Source organism: Lissotriton vulgaris, unplaced genomic scaffold, assembly GCF_964263255.1.
Source record: "Lissotriton vulgaris unplaced genomic scaffold, aLisVul1.2 SCAFFOLD_1707, whole genome shotgun sequence".
NCBI classification, from domain to species: domain Eukaryota; kingdom Metazoa; phylum Chordata; class Amphibia; order Caudata; family Salamandridae; genus Lissotriton; species Lissotriton vulgaris.
In genome coordinates, this window is record NW_028244408.1 from 45,352 (window position 1) to 61,752 (window position 16,401).

The window sequence follows — 16,401 nt, forward strand, 5'->3', positions numbered from 1 at the left end:
CGGAGTGGATGGAGTTCATCATGCGGACGGTGTCTTCGGTGCTGATCGGAGTCCAGGCGCGGAGGGTGGTGGTGGGGGGCGGTGGTTCGGTCGTGGCGTTCGTCGGTTGAGTGCTGAAGCTGTTGTGTATGTCCGCGATCTTGTTGTGGAAGTAGGAGGCGAGGGAGTTGCAGAGGTCTTGCGATGGGGTGATGTCGTTGTTTCCGGCGTTGTGGTTGGAGAGCTCTTTCACGATGTTGAAGAGTTCCTTGTAGTTGTGTGCGTTGTTGTCCAGCCGGTCCTTGAATGCAGTTTTCTTGGTGGCGCGGATCAGTTGGTGGTGCTTCCGGGTGGCAAGCTTGAGGGTGGTCATGTTGTCCGGTGTTGGTTCCCTTCTCCAGGCTTTCTCGAGGGCTCGGCAGTTCTTCTTGGAGCTCTTGAGTTTGTCGGTGAACCATGGGGCCTTCTTGCTGCCGGGTCTGCTGGGCGGGGTCCTCAGTGGGGCGAGTTCATCCGCACAGTTGCTGATCCACTTCGTGAGGTTGTCGGCGGCCTGGCTGGGGTTTGCTGAGCTGGCGGGAGGGTGCTGGCTCAGGGAAGCGGCGAGCTGGTCGGCTGTGATCTTGTTCCAGCTTCTTCGAGCAACCTGTTGTTGGTGGTAGTGGATCGTCGTTCTTTTGAAGGTGAAGTGGACGCAGCTGTGGTCCGCCCAGTGGAGTCCGGTGGCGTGGCTGAAGGCGATGTCTTTGCTGGATGAGAAGACGGCGTCGAGTGTGTGTCCGGCGAGGTGGGTGGGGGTGGACACCAGCTGCTTGAGACCGAGGTTGGCGAGGTTGTCGAGCAGGGTGATGGTGTTGCGGTCGTTGTTGTTCTCCAGGTGGAAGTTGATGTCCCCCAGGAGGATGTAGTCAGCGGAGGGGAGGGCATGCGGGCTGATGAAGTCGCCGATGTCCTCGCTGAATTGTGTGCGTGGTCCCGGGGGTCGGTAGATCAGGGTGCCTCGGAGGGTGGTTTTGGGGTCCGTGTGGATCTGGAGGTGCAGGTGTTCGGCGGTTGTCAGGGTGTCGTCGGTGTTGGTCTTGATGCGGATGGTGTCCCTGTAGATGATGGCGATGCCTCCTCCAGTCTGGTTGTCGCGGTCTCTTCGGGTGATCTTGTAGCCCTCTGGGAAGGCGATGTCGGGCGCTGAGGAGTCGTTCATCCAGGTTTCTGTGAGGAAGGCGACGTCAGGAGCTGTGGTGTCGAGGAGGTTCCAGAGTTCGATGGCGTGTCTGTGGATGGAGCGGGTGTTGAGGAGGATGCACTTCAGGTGGTTGCTGCTGGTGTTCGGCTTGGCGGGTGTTGGTGCGGGACAGGTCCGGATGCAGGTGAACTTGCAGGCGTGGCAGCTGAAGGGTCCATGGGTTCGTCTCGGGGTGGCTCGGTAGCAACCCGGGATACGGCCGGTGTTGAGTGCGTTGAGGGTGGCGGCGTCGTAGGTCCGGCGGGTGGGCTGGTGTCTGCGGGGCCCAGGGGTCCTGGCACTGGGCGCGGTCCAGGCGCGGACGGGCGCAGACGGGCTTACCTTTGGCGCGCTTTGGGCGCGCCCGCTGCACGTTGGCCACTCTGCCATAAGAGGAGAGTGGAGGGGGCAGAGCGAGGGAGGGGCAGCTGGGAGGCGGGAGCGGGGTGGCGAATGGGAAGGCTCCTGGTGGAGGGGGGCGGGGCCGCAGGGGATCAGAGGCAGGGAGCGGGGAGGTGGCGGGGGCACAGCGGGAAAAAAACGGCGGGAAAACGGCGGACTGGGCAAGAGACTGGCAGGAAGATAAAAAGGCTGGGCAAAGCGGGGGAAAGCAGCCCCAACACAGGGGGGACAGACGAAAGTGCAGAGGCAGAGGCAGGAACAAAAGGTCACGCAGGCAGCAGAAGCGGCGCTGCGCTCCAGAAGCAGAGACCACGCCTCGTGGTCAGGGGCACAGCTGCGAGCAGCGGCGGGAACGGGGCAGCAAGGGTACACCCACGGGGAGTGTGCGCAGTGCGTGGAGGAGGGACCGGCCCAGAGGCACAGAGGTCTCTCTCCCTTGGATTCTGGGCCCTCCTCCTCCTCCAGATTCTCTGTTTATTTGCTGTTATCTAAGGAACTTGTATAAAACCAGGATGAAATGATGAGACCCTTCTCTCTTTCTTTTTGTAATGACTGTCAGGACTATTGTCCCCCTTTTAACTCTGTCAAGAGACTGAAGAGTTGTCCGTATAATGCAACATTTGTTCTTGTGCTTGGTCCTGGTGAAGGTGCTGCTGACTTTGCAGTTCAGCCACTGAAACAACCTCCTTGAATGTGCTCACTACTGTTGGTCAAAGAAGGAGGAAGGAATGAATGGGGTTTCCTTGACGTGTGGGCTGTGGGTCTACAGTGGAGGCCCTGCTTTTAACCAGGGGACGTGATTGTTGGTTTGAGTAACTCTGGGAGGTTTGGGGGCCATACAGTACACTTCTCTTAATTTACACATGACTTTATTCATTCACGGTCTGACTGTGTTAGATCTTTTTCTTTAGGATTTTCATTTTTGGTTGATTAATATATGTTTGATTTTGTGTTCGATTGATGACTACAAATGCTTTTTTAAACATCGAGGTATTGGTGTATCAATTAAATTTGAATTAATAAAGTCATGTGTAAATTAAGATAAGTGCTCCTGATAGATAATGTTCTGTTTGCCCTTAGAAGAGTTGTGGATCCATGCTCTTTGGGTACGAACCCTTGCGCTGCTCCCTTCATTCGCCCCCCCCTGCAGCCCTGATGTTCGGGAAGGGCATTCCCATCCACCCCTGGCTGTATTCATCAATTGCCCTGGTTTACTAGTTATAGAAAAGGGGTATAGCTGTAGGGCCAAAAAACATTGCGATACCCAATGGTTATTGTCCCTGTTCTGGGACAACCAAGTCGAGAGGCATGAGTTATTATCGCCTAAAGGTGATGCCCTAGCGGATCATGTTGAAACTCTTCCATCGTCTATGGTATAGCCAACACTCCTCTTCAGTGGGTGCATCTGCGTATCATGAACCAATTGTTTTCGATTAACATATAACACTGGGTGTTCCTCATCCCCAAACTCATACAGAAGGCTGCTCCAGCCCAGTCCAGATTAATTTGTTTTAAAAACAAAAGTTGTTCTTACAGTAGATCTGCTGCTGATGCTGCCTTTAAGGTGACTGATCCCTGCTCCTGCCCTAGAAAACCTTACAGGGAGGGCTTTTAAAGGAAGCTGTAAGTGGATCCAAGATGGTTGAAAACTGTAGGACAAACCTATAGTATCCCATCAAGCACAGGAAGCTGCAGAACGATTTCATGTTAAACTCGAGGTTGGAGCTTTGCTTCCATCTGTTTGGATCCGAGCTCTGCCTAGAGGGGGGGGGGCTCTGCCTGGGGGGGGGCTCTACCTGGGGGGGGCTCTGCCTGAGGAGGGGGGGAGCTCTGCCTCGGGGGGGGGGGGGCTCTGCCTCGGGGTGGGAGGGGGGTCTCTGCCGCGGGGGGGGCTCTGCCTCCTTTCCTGGGGGGAGGGGGGCTCTGCCTCGGGGGCGGGGGGGCTCTGCCTCGTTTCCTGAGGGGGCTCTGCCTTGGTTGGGGAGGGGCTCTGCCTCGTTTCCTGAGGGGGCTCTGCCTGGCGGGGGGAGCTCTGCCTCGTTTGGGGGGGCGGGCTCCGCCTCGGGGGGGGGGGGGGGGGGCGGGGCGGGGGGGGCTCTGCCTGGGGGGGTGGGCTCTGGTTGTTGGTCGAACTCGAGCACAATATATTGGGGCGCTTTTCATGAGGCCCAGTCACTTCTCACCCGGTCACCTTCACTCGTTCCAGCCCCGGGCGAGGGAGTGATTCGCCCAGAGTCACGACGGCAGCTCGGGCCGCTACGCCACATCGTGCTGGGTTTGTGTCTCTCACGTGAAGTGCAGGGTGTGGATTTCTGGTGAGAAAGTCTTTCTACCTTTTGAGTGTTTTATGCTCATTTAAGTGAAAATACTCGGTTTTATCGTCCGGCGACCAGGACAGTCTGCGCATGTGGGGAGGAGCGGTGTCCCCCCACTTCCGGTCTCTTAGCAGTCTGGACATGTGCGGAGCAGCCGTGTCTACCAACTTCCGGTCTCTTAGCAGTCTGCGCATGTGCAGAAGAGCGGTGTCCAGCCGCTTCCGGTCTCTTAGCAGTCTGCGCATGTGCGGAAGTGCTGTCCCTAGCCACTTCCGGTATCTTTGGCGTCTGCGCATGTGCGGAGGAGCCGAGTCCAACAATGCATTGCGAATTTACTTTGTGAGATTAAGAAGGGCGTCAGGGTCAGCAACGGCAGAGTCAGCATCAGATGTTCCGGACTTCACTTCCAGTCAATTGTTGTGCACGGCCCAGTCAAGGTAAAACTTGTGTTCCGGGTCAGGGGAGACAGAGTCAGTACAAGCAGCAGATGCTGATACCTTCCGGCTTCTTTCTGTGTTCAGCTGACTGCAGAGGCGGAAGGACCCTCCCAGTGTCTGTGCAGCTAGCTTCAGCCCCCGCTCAGACTCCAAACCTGCCCCCCTCAGACCCAGATCTGCCCCTGTCCCCCCCCAAGACTCCGACCTGCCCCCTCAGACCCCTGATTTGCCCCTGCCCCCAGATTTCCCCAGCTTCTGCCCCCCCTCAGACTCGAAACCTGCCCCCCTCAGACCCAGATCTGCCCCTGCCCCCTCTCCTCCTCAGACCCCAGATCTATCCCTGCCCCCCCCCCACCTCCAGGAGGAGAGAGCCTGCTATATAAAAATCTGTGTACACTGTGCTTCTTTTTACTGCTCTCTGGGGAATCCTGCATGTTACTTTGCATTTCACTGCACACGAAGGTATTTAACGCTTAATCTTTAAATTTAAGGGATATTTACAGCTTAAAGAGGCAATCTGTGCACAGGGCACTGCTTTTACCACACTATAAGAAACCTCTGTGCAATGTACTGCTTTCTACCACACTATGAGAAATCTTTGCACACTGTACAACTTTTACTACACTATGAGGACTATGTTCACAATGGACTGCTTTGTACTGCACTACAGGGGGGCATGCACAGTGAAAATGTGTACACTGCACTGTTGTTTACTGCACTAGGAGAGATGCATTATCACTGCACTGCTTTATACTGCACTGTGAAAAATCTTTGCCACCACACTTCTTTACCTGCACATTTGAGGTAAATTTACATTCTCATTGTTGCTGATTTTTTTCTACCATGGGAGGTTAGACTCACACACCCATCGACTCACAGGTCGCGCCAGGGTCTGGCCAGAAAGAGGCACTTCCGCCTTCTACTCTGACAAGGAGAGGGTCCACTTCTCCTGCTTTGCCGCGGTCAGCAGGTCCTTTCTTCCTCTTCTTCCCTCTCTCTGTCTCTGTCTCGCTCTTCCTCACTTGCTGAATGAAAGTGTGACTTCATGACATGGCTCTTACCCTCTCCTCTCTTTTCCTTAATTTGTTCCCCTGTGAAAGGGATCCAAAAGAGAAAGAAACACTTTTGCTGGAATTGTCGTCTAGTTCTCAAATTTTTCTATTCCAAAGTGCAGCCTCGCGATGAAGAGAAAAAAATGTTCAAAATAAGAAAAAAATCAAAGTAAAGCAAAACAGAGGGGTCGCAAAGTGGCAAGATTGGTTTTATTCACACCTAAACACATTAGCGCCACTTCACGGAGTTTGATAGTGAAACAGTACTTTCGTTTTCTCGTCTTTCTGTTGTTGCGTGGAGTGGAAACGTTCAAAGCAATCCTTATCGGCTGTTTTCCTTATTTTTGTTTATGAAATGTGTACCGCAGCTCTGTGTACAGGGATGTGGTCTTTTTAAATCATACTGCTTACGTTTTATAAGGATATATGCAATGACCACTGAACGGGTCTCTTCCGGGCCCTGTAGTCATGTCCTTTGCTTTTCTGGCAACGCACTCTTTGATTTCTAAATAGCGAGTGTAAAAGTGTTGAGGCAACCATGTTTTACTGTTTATATTTCACATACGTTACTTAATCTTGCATTCCCTATAAGTGTTTGCTTTTCTAGGATGTTATTACTTGTTTTTCTTTCAGGTAGCATATTACTCTTGTCTGTTGCATAATTTGAAATGTGTCACATCCAGGTGTTTATAGCGGGGCACAATTGGGTTGTAGCTGAAGGCACTGCAAGTTTTTCTCAGTGGGGCAGTGTGGTGTTCAGTGGGGGTGAGGGTTTGGCTCTATGGCCAGAGATGCTGAATTTGGAACTGGGGAACCAGGTTCAGCTTTCATTCCCAGACAACCAGACCATTCTCCTGAGGGAGCATATTCCCATGCTAGACCTTAGGAGGCCCAGCTGGACCTTTGAAGCCCTGGTGTCTTGGCACCAGGAGGTGGACCTTATCAGTGGCAGGTGTGGGTTAACCATAAAGGTTACCACAATCCATTCTGAAGTTCACCTCCAGTCTTGCAGGCAGGCCTACGAAGTAGCACACCCTATAGCGACAGTAACTTTGGCACTGAGGTCTAAGGACCCTTGACGCCAGTACACCTCACCCATTGGTGCCTCCATGGGCCTTGTTTCAGCAGTAGTAGTGCAACACGTCAAAAATGGACATTGCAGGATTTGCTCCAACACCAAGCTAAGTTCGCAAACTTCACGGTCCATCTGCTGGGTACATCAAATGCTCTCTTTTCTACTTAGTTCAAGGAGACCCCGGAAACCAGGGCCTGTATTCAGCACAGCTGTGTGGCAATAAAGCCTATAACTCTTTCTAGATCATTAATTCATTTATTCTATTGTTTTAACTATTTCAATTCATCATCAAAACATCATAATGTAAAGTGCATTAAAATAAAATTATATCTAATATTTCATAATGTGCAAAACATACGTATTTCATAACAGTGTTAAAACTATATGCAGATATATTCAATAAACAAAAGTAAAAAGAGAAACCCAATGCATTTCGGGTTCACACTGAACCCTTCATCAGGGGTTATAAGAAATTGGAGATGTTTTGCAAGTCTTCAAGGGAGTGTGGTTCTGGCATCTACAACAAAATTCACAATGTATACAAATTAGAAATTTAGAAATTGTAAATCACGTCATCTACATGCAATCACCTTTTAAAAGCGGTCTCAAGGTTTGCATTCTCCGTAATATCAAATCTATAGATATCCAAAAGTTGTAAAAGCCTTATGTGTGATAAGAAAACCACTAGAGAGTATATTCCCAATTAAAAGAACAAGAATGTTTACTGTATACCAAGGAGGGCTCGGCAGACTTGGTAGGGTGTGAGAGAATATAGGAAAGCGAACAGTGGAGGGATTGAGAAAAGAATGGGTTGGTAAGGGAGTGCGAGAGGTAGGCGGAGTTGCCTGAGGAAGGAGGAGGGAAAGTAGTCAGAAAGGAGAGCAGGGAATTAATTTCCCCAATATTTAGTGAGAAAGTGTATTTTAAGGTCTCTTTTGAATCTGGTGAGACCTAATAGCTATGCCAGTACCTGTTAATACATGTAAGTTACCCCTAAGGTAGGCCCTGGATAGCCCCAAGAGCATGGTGCAGTATTAAAAAAGTTGGGCATGTACTTTTATGTTTTACGTGTCTTGGTAGTGAAACGCACTTACATTTGTTTTTTACTACAGCGCAGCCTGTCATCCCATAGGATAACATTGGAGTTGCCGTGTTACATTTTAGAAGTGTAATTTCCTAATGGTAAGAGATGTTTGGTTTAAGTTTGGTGTCCCTGGAATCCTGAATTAAAATCTTAACTCATGTTGATGTCGAATTTTAAATTACAATTCTGAAAATGCCACTTATAGAAAGTTACCTTACAAAATAATGGGGTTGCCCCATGTCCATCAGAACCAGGTTATTTAATTATATTGGCTACAATGTGTTCAGTTGGGTGTTGCAATTGCTTTGTGTGAAAAGTTAGTTCTAGAATATGTCACCAATGTATGCAGATCTATATGTGGCCTGGAAAATTAAGGAAACAAAATGCACAACGCAGATAGAGTGTGACCCTATCTGGGATGTGGAAATATTTTACAAATCTAGTTGTCCAAGGGACAATAAGCTACAGAAATCTACTAGCACTGCACATAAATCAATTTGCTTGGCCTACTTCATAAATCAATTATACGGTCTTCCAAACAAATGTACCCCTTATGTGTAGTGCAGACTATTACAATATTGACTTTACACAGTGAAGCTTTCGCTTGAGGAAAAAAATTCTATAAAATGACATGGTGTCCACTGTACTGGAAAATCAGTATCATATATTTACACAGTGTACATTTTGCATAAGGTATTGCAAAGCAATAAAATACAGTAACAAGCATTTCAAACCCAAGCTGGTATTTACAAAACATCTGTGATCCAGCCGTAAGTCAGAAATGGACATACATGTTTGCGTGTATCTCAAGTACAGCTCTGTTTTCTCCGGCAATGTGAAGGTTAGCTTTTCTAATAGATCAGGCAAGAGCAGGGGTGTGAGGAATCCTTTCTTAGGAGACAGTTCTAAAGATTTCATTTCAACTTACAGCAAAGTATCATCTCACAAGGTGTAAAGGATTCTCATTTGAATGACTGTGACATTGCAACACATAATGGCCATATAGAAAACTCATTGGTGTACCCCAGCTTGACCTTACTGTGAGGCAAGCGGCGGGGTAGACAGGTTTATGACTGAGGTATCGCAGTCTTACCAGCAGTCCCAAACAGAACTTACAGTGATACTTGGTGATGAGTTTATAGGATCGTCAACAAACAAGTCCTAATTTTTATTACAGAGGCACAAAAAGGGCGATAAAACTACCCAAAGGAGAGTGCTACGTGAGAGCCGTGGAAGGCTTGATTAGATCCCAGAGCCATTTCCATTGCCTGTGCTAGCGAGGCACAACTGACCCGAGAACAAGCTGTGTAGCAATGCTCAAATATGAAATGGCAATACTCGTGATTAGCTGGTATCAGGGCTAAGGAAGGGAAACTCTTATCAATCTTGTCTCTTCCAGCGGCTTTTGTTGTTCCTTGGTACAAACTGTAAGGAATTCTGTGTATGGAAATGTGTTTATATGGTTATGACTTCGTCAGAAGCGGTCGCTCCCTACTGCCTCTGCTCACTCTACCTACTCTACCTTGGGTATCGTTAGCGCTGCTCTGCTGACATCAATAGCGCTTTACTGTGCCTGCATTAACTGATTTGATTTCATTACTTCAAAGCGCCTATATTGTTTGCCTGCACTGTTTCTTCGACTTTAATTGCCTGTGCTCGCTCGCATTGCCGATCGCTTTGTTTTCTTATTACCTGCTGCTGTGACCCTTTGCATAGTGTGCTCCGCTCCTCAGGCGCCTCGACCAACTCATTACATTTAAGCAATTCCCCCAACCCGGTCGGCGCTTCAGTTCCAGCCGCCATTATTGTTGTTGTTGTGCCCGGAGCCCGCCCCCTCCACCACGCACCCGCCTCCCAGCTGCTCCTCCCTCCCATTAAGAGGCTAGGCTTCCCCCCTGCCCTCCGAAGCACTGTGACCGTCCTGACTTCGTCAGAAGCGGTCGCTCCCTACTGCCTCTGCTCACTCTACCTACTCTACCTTGGGTATCGTTAGCGCTGCTCTGCTGACATCAATAGCGCTTTACTGTGCCTGCATTAACTGATTTGATTTCATTACTTCAAAGCGCCTATATTGTTTGCCTGCACTGTTTCTACGACTTTAATTGCCTGTGCTCGCTCGCATTGCCGATCGCTTTGTTTTCTTATTACCTGCTGCTGTGACCCTTTGCATAGTGTGCTCCACTCCTCAGGCGCCTCGACCAACTCATTACATTTAGGCAATTCCCCCAACACGGTCGGCGCTTCAGTTCCAGCCGCCATTATTGTTGTTGTTGTGCCCGGAGCCCGCCCCCTCCACCACGCACCCGCCTCCCAGCTGCTCCTCCCTCGCCCCTCCCCACCCACTTATGACAGATGCTTTTGCGCGCAGCGTTCACGTGCAGCGGTCGTGCCCCATTGGTGCCAAAGGTAAGCCCGTCTGCGCCTGGACCGCACCCAGCGCCAGACCCCCTGGCCCCCGTACCACCCACCCCACCCGCTTTACATACGAAGCCTCCACCCTCTTAGCCCTAAACCCCGGTCGACTTCCCAACTGCGCCCAAGCCGCTCCTGGACACACCCATGGACCCTTCACATGCAACTCCTGCAAGTATGACGGCACCAAGACCAACTCCTCATCCACTAACACCAAACAGAGATCTGACACCAACCACCTAAAATGCATCCTGCTCAACGCGGGCTCGGTCCACAGACACGCCATTGACCTTTGGAATCTACTAGACACCATCTCTCCGGACGTCGCCTTCCTAACAGAAACATGGATGAACGCCTCCTCAGCCCCAGACATCACCATTGCCATCCCGGAAGGCTACAAGATCATCCGAAAAGACCGCACCCACCAAACTGGAGGAGGCATCGCTATCGTCCATAAGAATTCCATCCGCATCTCAACCAGCTCAGACGTCAACCTCGTTAGCGCCGAAAACCTTCACTTCCAGATCCACACCGACCCCAAGACCACACTCAGAGGGGAAACATCACTTACAACGCAACTTTTACAACGACATACCTTTACAACGCAACTTTTACAACGCAAAAACTTTTACAACGCATGTATTTACAACAAATGTTTTTACAACGCAGGTACCTTTACAACGCATACCATTACAACGTAAGTATTGGTAAGTATATAATTATATTTTAAATGTTATATGTTTGGGGTAAAGGGGTATTTTTAGGGTTCAGGGTCAGTTTTGGGTTTTTGGGTAAAGGGGTATTTTTGGAGTTCAGGGTCAGTTTTTAGTTTTTGGGTAAAGGGGTATTTTTAGGGTTCAGGGTCAGTTTTTAGTTTTTGGGTAAAGGGGTATTTTTGGGGTTCAGGGTCAGTTTTTAGTTTTTGGGTAAAGGGTTATTTTTAGGGTTCAGGGTCAGTTTTTAGTTTTTGGGTAAAGGTATTTTTGGGGTTCAGGGTCAGTTTTTAGTTTTTGGGTAAAGGGGTATTTTTGGGGTTCAGGGTCAGTTTTTAGTTTTTGGGTAAAGGGGTATTTTTGGGGTTCAGGGTCAGTTTTTAGTTTTTGGGTAAAGGGGTATTTTTGGGGTTCAGGGTCAGTTTTGGGTTTTGGGGGTACAGGGTAAAAATAAATTAAAATTAAATTTAAATTAAATTATATTAAATTATATTTTTTTAAATTAATTTACGATTATAAAATTAATATATATTTACCAATACTTACGTTGTAATGGTATGCGTTGTAAAGGTACCTGCGTTGTAAAAACATTCGTTGTAAATACATGCGTTGTAAAAGTTTTTGCGTTGTAAAAAATGCGTTGTAAAAGCATGCGTTGTAATAACATGCGTTGTATCAACATAGATCCCACTCAGAGGCACCCTCCTCTACAGGCCACCAGGACCCCGTGCACAATTCAGTGAAGACATCACTGACTTTATCACCCCACACGCCCTCCCCTCCGAGGACTACATTCTATTGGGAGACCTCAATTTTCACCTGGAAAAGAACAACGACAACAACACCACCACTCTTCTGGACAATCTCGCCAACCTCGGACTCAAACAACTTGTCAATACCCCCACTCACTACGCAGGTCACACACTCAACCCTATCTTCACCTCCAGCAAACATATCTCCTTCAGTCACACCACAGTTCTCCATTGGACGGACCACAGCTGCATTCACTTTATCTACAAAAAGACCACAACCCACAACCATCCTCAATCTACTCTGCAAAAAAACTGGAACAAAATCACCATCAACCAGATCTCCTCATCGCTTCTTCAAAACCCCCCTGCCCACTCATCGAACCCCAACCAAGCAGCCATTAACCTCACTCAATGGCTAACCAACAGCGCCGACAACCTAGCACCATTGAAAAAACGTCAAATCAAACTAGGCAGCAAAAACGCCCCCTGGTTCAATGATGATCTTAAGAAATCCAAGAAACTCTGTCGCTCCCATGAGAAGGCCTGGAAAAAAGACCCAAATACCAGCACCAGGGACGCCTTCAAAAACGCCACCCGCATACACCACCAACTTATCCGGACCGCCAAGAAAGCCACATTCAAAGACCGACTAGACAACAACGTCCACAACAGCAAGGAATTATTCAACATCGTCAAAGAGTTCACCAACCCCACTGCCAACTCCAACGACATCACTCCCTCTCAAACCCTTTGCGACTCCCTAGCTTCGTTCTTCCACGACAAAATCGCAGACATCCACAAGCTTCGACAACCTACCCGGAGACCAACCCACCCAACCTTCTGCCGTACCTTCACCCCCCTTGAACATCCTTAATAACTGGAACCCAATCTCCACCGAGGATACCATCCGCCTGATGAACTCCATCCACTCAGGATCCCCCACAGACCCATGCACTCACCACATCTTCAACAAAGCAGATTCCATCATAGCACCACACCTCCGAGACGTCATCAACAGCTCCCTCAACTCCGCCACCTTCCCGGAAAGCTGGAAACACGCCAAACTCAACGCCCTTCTGAAAAAACCCACAGCTGACCCCACCGAACTCAAAAACTACCGCCCCATCTCGCTCCTTCCATTCCCGGCCAAAGTCATCGAGAAAGCTGTCAACAACCAGCTTGCCGCCTTCCTCGAAACCAACAAATCCCTCGACTCCTCACAATCCGGCTTCCGAGCCAAACACAGTACTGAGACCGCACTCATCGCAGCAACAGACGACATTCGAACTCTACTGGACAATGGAGACACAGTCGCCCTCATCCTCCTCGACCTCTCCGCAGCCTTCGACAGTCTGTCATAGCACCCTGTTACAACGCCTCAAAAACATCGGAATCCACGCCAACACAACTTCAACATCATCTCCTACGCTGATGACACTCAACTGATCCTCTCATTCACCAAAGACCCTAACTCCACCAAAACCAACCTACATGAAGGAATGAAAGAAGTAGCCGAGTGGATGAAGCACAGCCGTCTGAAACTGAATTCAGACAAAACAGAAGTCCTTATCTTAGGTACCTCCCCCTCCGCCTGGGACGACTCTTGGTGGCCAGAGGCCCTTGGAAAAGCACCCATCCCGACGGACCAAGCACGGAACCTGGGCGTCATCCTGGACTCCTCACTCTCGATGACCAGACAAGTCAACGCCGTCTCATCATCTTGCTTCAATATTCTTCGCATGCTCAAAAAAACATTTCGCTGGATCCCCACCGAAACTAGAAAAACGGTCACCCACGCACTAGTTACAAGCCGCCTGGACTACGGAAACACCCTATACGCCGGTACCACCACAAAACTTCAGAAAAAACTCCAACGCATCCAGAACGCATCAGCCAGACTCATCCTAGACATCCCGCGTAAAGACCACATTTCTGATCACCTGAAAAACCTCCACTGGCTCCCCGTCAATAAGAGGGTAACATTCCGCCTCCTAACCCACGCACACAAAGCACTTTACGAACTTGGACCCGAATGCCTCAACACACGACTTTCCTTCTACACCCCCTCCCGCCAGCTACGCTCTTCCAACCAAGCCCATGCCGCTGTACCTCGCATCAACAAAACCACCATGGGAGGAAGATCCTTCTCCTACCTGGCGCCTAAAACCTGGAACTCACTTCCCATTCACCTTCGCCTCACTGAGAACCACCTAGCATTCAGAAAGCAACTTAAAACCTGGATATGCTACAAGTAATTCCCCACCCTTCTTCAAGCGCCTTGAGACCCTCTGGGTATGTAGCGCGCTATATAAATTATTTGACTTGACTTGACATGATACACCGCTGGATGAATCCTGTGTTATCAGTATGAACAAGGTATGAGAAACGAAGGCAGTGCCATCAAAACGGCTGTGGTTGGAGCCGCGAGGTTTCACCGCTAATACTTACCGCAGAGCTGTGATAGAATTAGACTACGGCCGCAGCTTTACCACAAAGGGCCATATGGATGAACACATGTTCCCATAGACACAGAATGGGCAAAACCCTTTGATGCATCTGGCCTGATTCCATCTTGAGAGGCCAGTATTTGTCATAATAGTCGTCCTTCAGTGAGGGCCGTCTGCTTTGCAAGAAAATACAGATCACTGCCCAGAGTGTGTCCAGAACCATACATGTCAGACAAAAATCAAAGATTCCTCGCCATCAGAACATCAAATGTTTACCTATTACGGTTTAGAGTATGGTTTGGCCCAATTACTGCTCACTTACGGTGCAGAGGAGGAGAGGCCTGTCCAGGGTGCAGAGGCGGTGAGGCCTGTCCAGGGGTGCAGGGGAGGTGAGGCCTGTCCAGGGTGCAGAGGCGGTGAGGCCTGTCCAGGGGTGCAGGGGAGGTGAGGCCTGTCCAGGGGAGGGGCAGAGGAGGACAGGCCTGTACAGGGGTGCAGAGGAGGTGAGGCCTGTCCAGAGGAGGGGCAGAGGAGGAGAGGCCTGTCCTTCTGGCTCTTCCACTCTACTTCTTCCTTTCTGCCGTACTCCATTTTATACCGTTCTTACTCCCTCTCTATCTTCAAGCATGAGTGGAAATCGCTGTACCAGAAAAGCACACCATTACTAATTTGATTTCTGGACTGTGTACCCCCCTGGACTTCTTCTTGCACTTTGATTCATACTAACTGGGTCACTCTCATGGACTTCTTTACTTTTGTCCTGCCCGCCATTTTGCTGCTGTTCTCGGCCGCTTTTCTCTGGACCCTGACCGGCCATCTTGTCCATTCCCTCGTCCTTTAACCCTTTGTCCCTCGTTTCCTCTTTGACGATCCTCTGATTTGCCTTTTCTCCATTTCCTTGTATCCCTCCCACCCTCCCTTGGTGCTGTGACTACGTCCCACCTCCTTAATGGAACTCTGCTCTCCTGGTTTTTTGGGTCTTGACCAGAGAAAATCTACTATTTGTATATTTATGTATATAGAGAACTCTAACTACTAGTATATGTAGTAGGCCTGTACTCTCTACCATTCCTATGTGACTCTTAGAGTATATCCATTCGTATCCCTTCCCTATGTATATAGAGATAACTCTAACCTCTAGTATATGCAGTAGACCTCTGTACTCTCTACCATTCCTATGTGACTCTTAGAGTATATCCATTCGTATCCCTTCCCTATGTATATAGAGATAACTCTAATCACTAGTATATGCTGTCGACCTTTGTACTCTCTACCATTCCTATGTGACTCTTAGAGTATATCCATTCGTATCCCTTCCCTATGTATATAGAGATAACACTAATCACTAGTATATGCGTAGACCTTTGTACTCTCTACCATTCCTATGTGACTCTTAGAGTATATCCATTCGTATCCCATCCCTATGTATATAGAGGTAACTCTAATCACTAGTATATGCAGTAGACCTTTGTACTCTCTACCATTCCTATGTGACTCTTAGAGTATATCCATTCGTATCCCATCCCTATGTATATAGAGGTAACTCTAATCACTAGTATATGCAGTAGACCTTTGTACTCTCTACCATTCCTATGTGACTCTTAGAGTATATCCATTCGTATCCCTTCCCTATGTATATAGAGATAACTCTAATCACTAGTATATGCAGTAGACCTTTGTACTCTCTACCATTCCTATGTGACTCTTAGAGTATATCCATTTGTATCCCTTCCCTATGTATATAGAGATAACTCTAATCACTAGTATATGCAGTAGACCTTTGTACTCTCTACCATTCCTATGTGACTCTTAGAGTATATCCATTCGTATCCCTTCCCTATGTATATAGAGATAACACTAATCACTAGTATATGCGTAGACCTTTGTACTCTCTACCATTCCTATGTGACTCTTAGAGTATATCCATTCGTATCCCATCCCTATGTATATAGAGGTAACTCTAATCACTAGTATATGCAGTAGACCTTTGTACTCTCTACCATTCCTATGTGACTCTTAGAGTATATCCATTCGTATCCCTTCCCTATGTATATAGAGATAACTCTAATCACTAGTATATGCAGTAGACCTTTGTACTCTCTACCATTCCTATGTGACTCTTGGAGTATATCCATTCGTATCCCATCCCTATGTATATAGAGGTAACTCTAACCACTAGTATATGTAGTAGACCTGTACACTCCACCATTCCTGTGTGACTCTTAGAGTTTATCCATTTGTATCCCTTCCCTATGTATATAGAGATAACTCTACTCACTAGTGTGTGCAGTAGACCTTTGTACTCTCTACCATTCCTAGGTGACTCTTAGAGTTTATCCATTTGTATCCCTTCCCTATGTATATAGAGATAACTCTAATCACTAGTATATGCAGTAGACCTTTGTACTCTCTACCATTCCTATGTGACTCTTGGAGTATATCCATTTGTATCTCTTCCTTGAGTGACTTGCAACTTGTACGTTTGCAGCTTTTTCTGTGTTCATCTCTTCC

General features: G+C 48.4%; 1 protein-coding gene across 1 annotated transcript in view; it reads left to right on the forward strand.

The window, feature by feature from the left end:
• The first annotated feature begins 4,698 nt into the window (after positions 1 to 4,698).
• LOC147667567 (uncharacterized) overlaps positions 4,699 to 16,401 on the forward strand; it is a 222,049-nt gene continuing 210,346 nt past the window's right edge. The window contains 1 exon segment of the mRNA XM_086948814.1: positions 4,699 to 4,817. The gene's annotated coding sequence lies outside the window, so the exon portion shown is untranslated.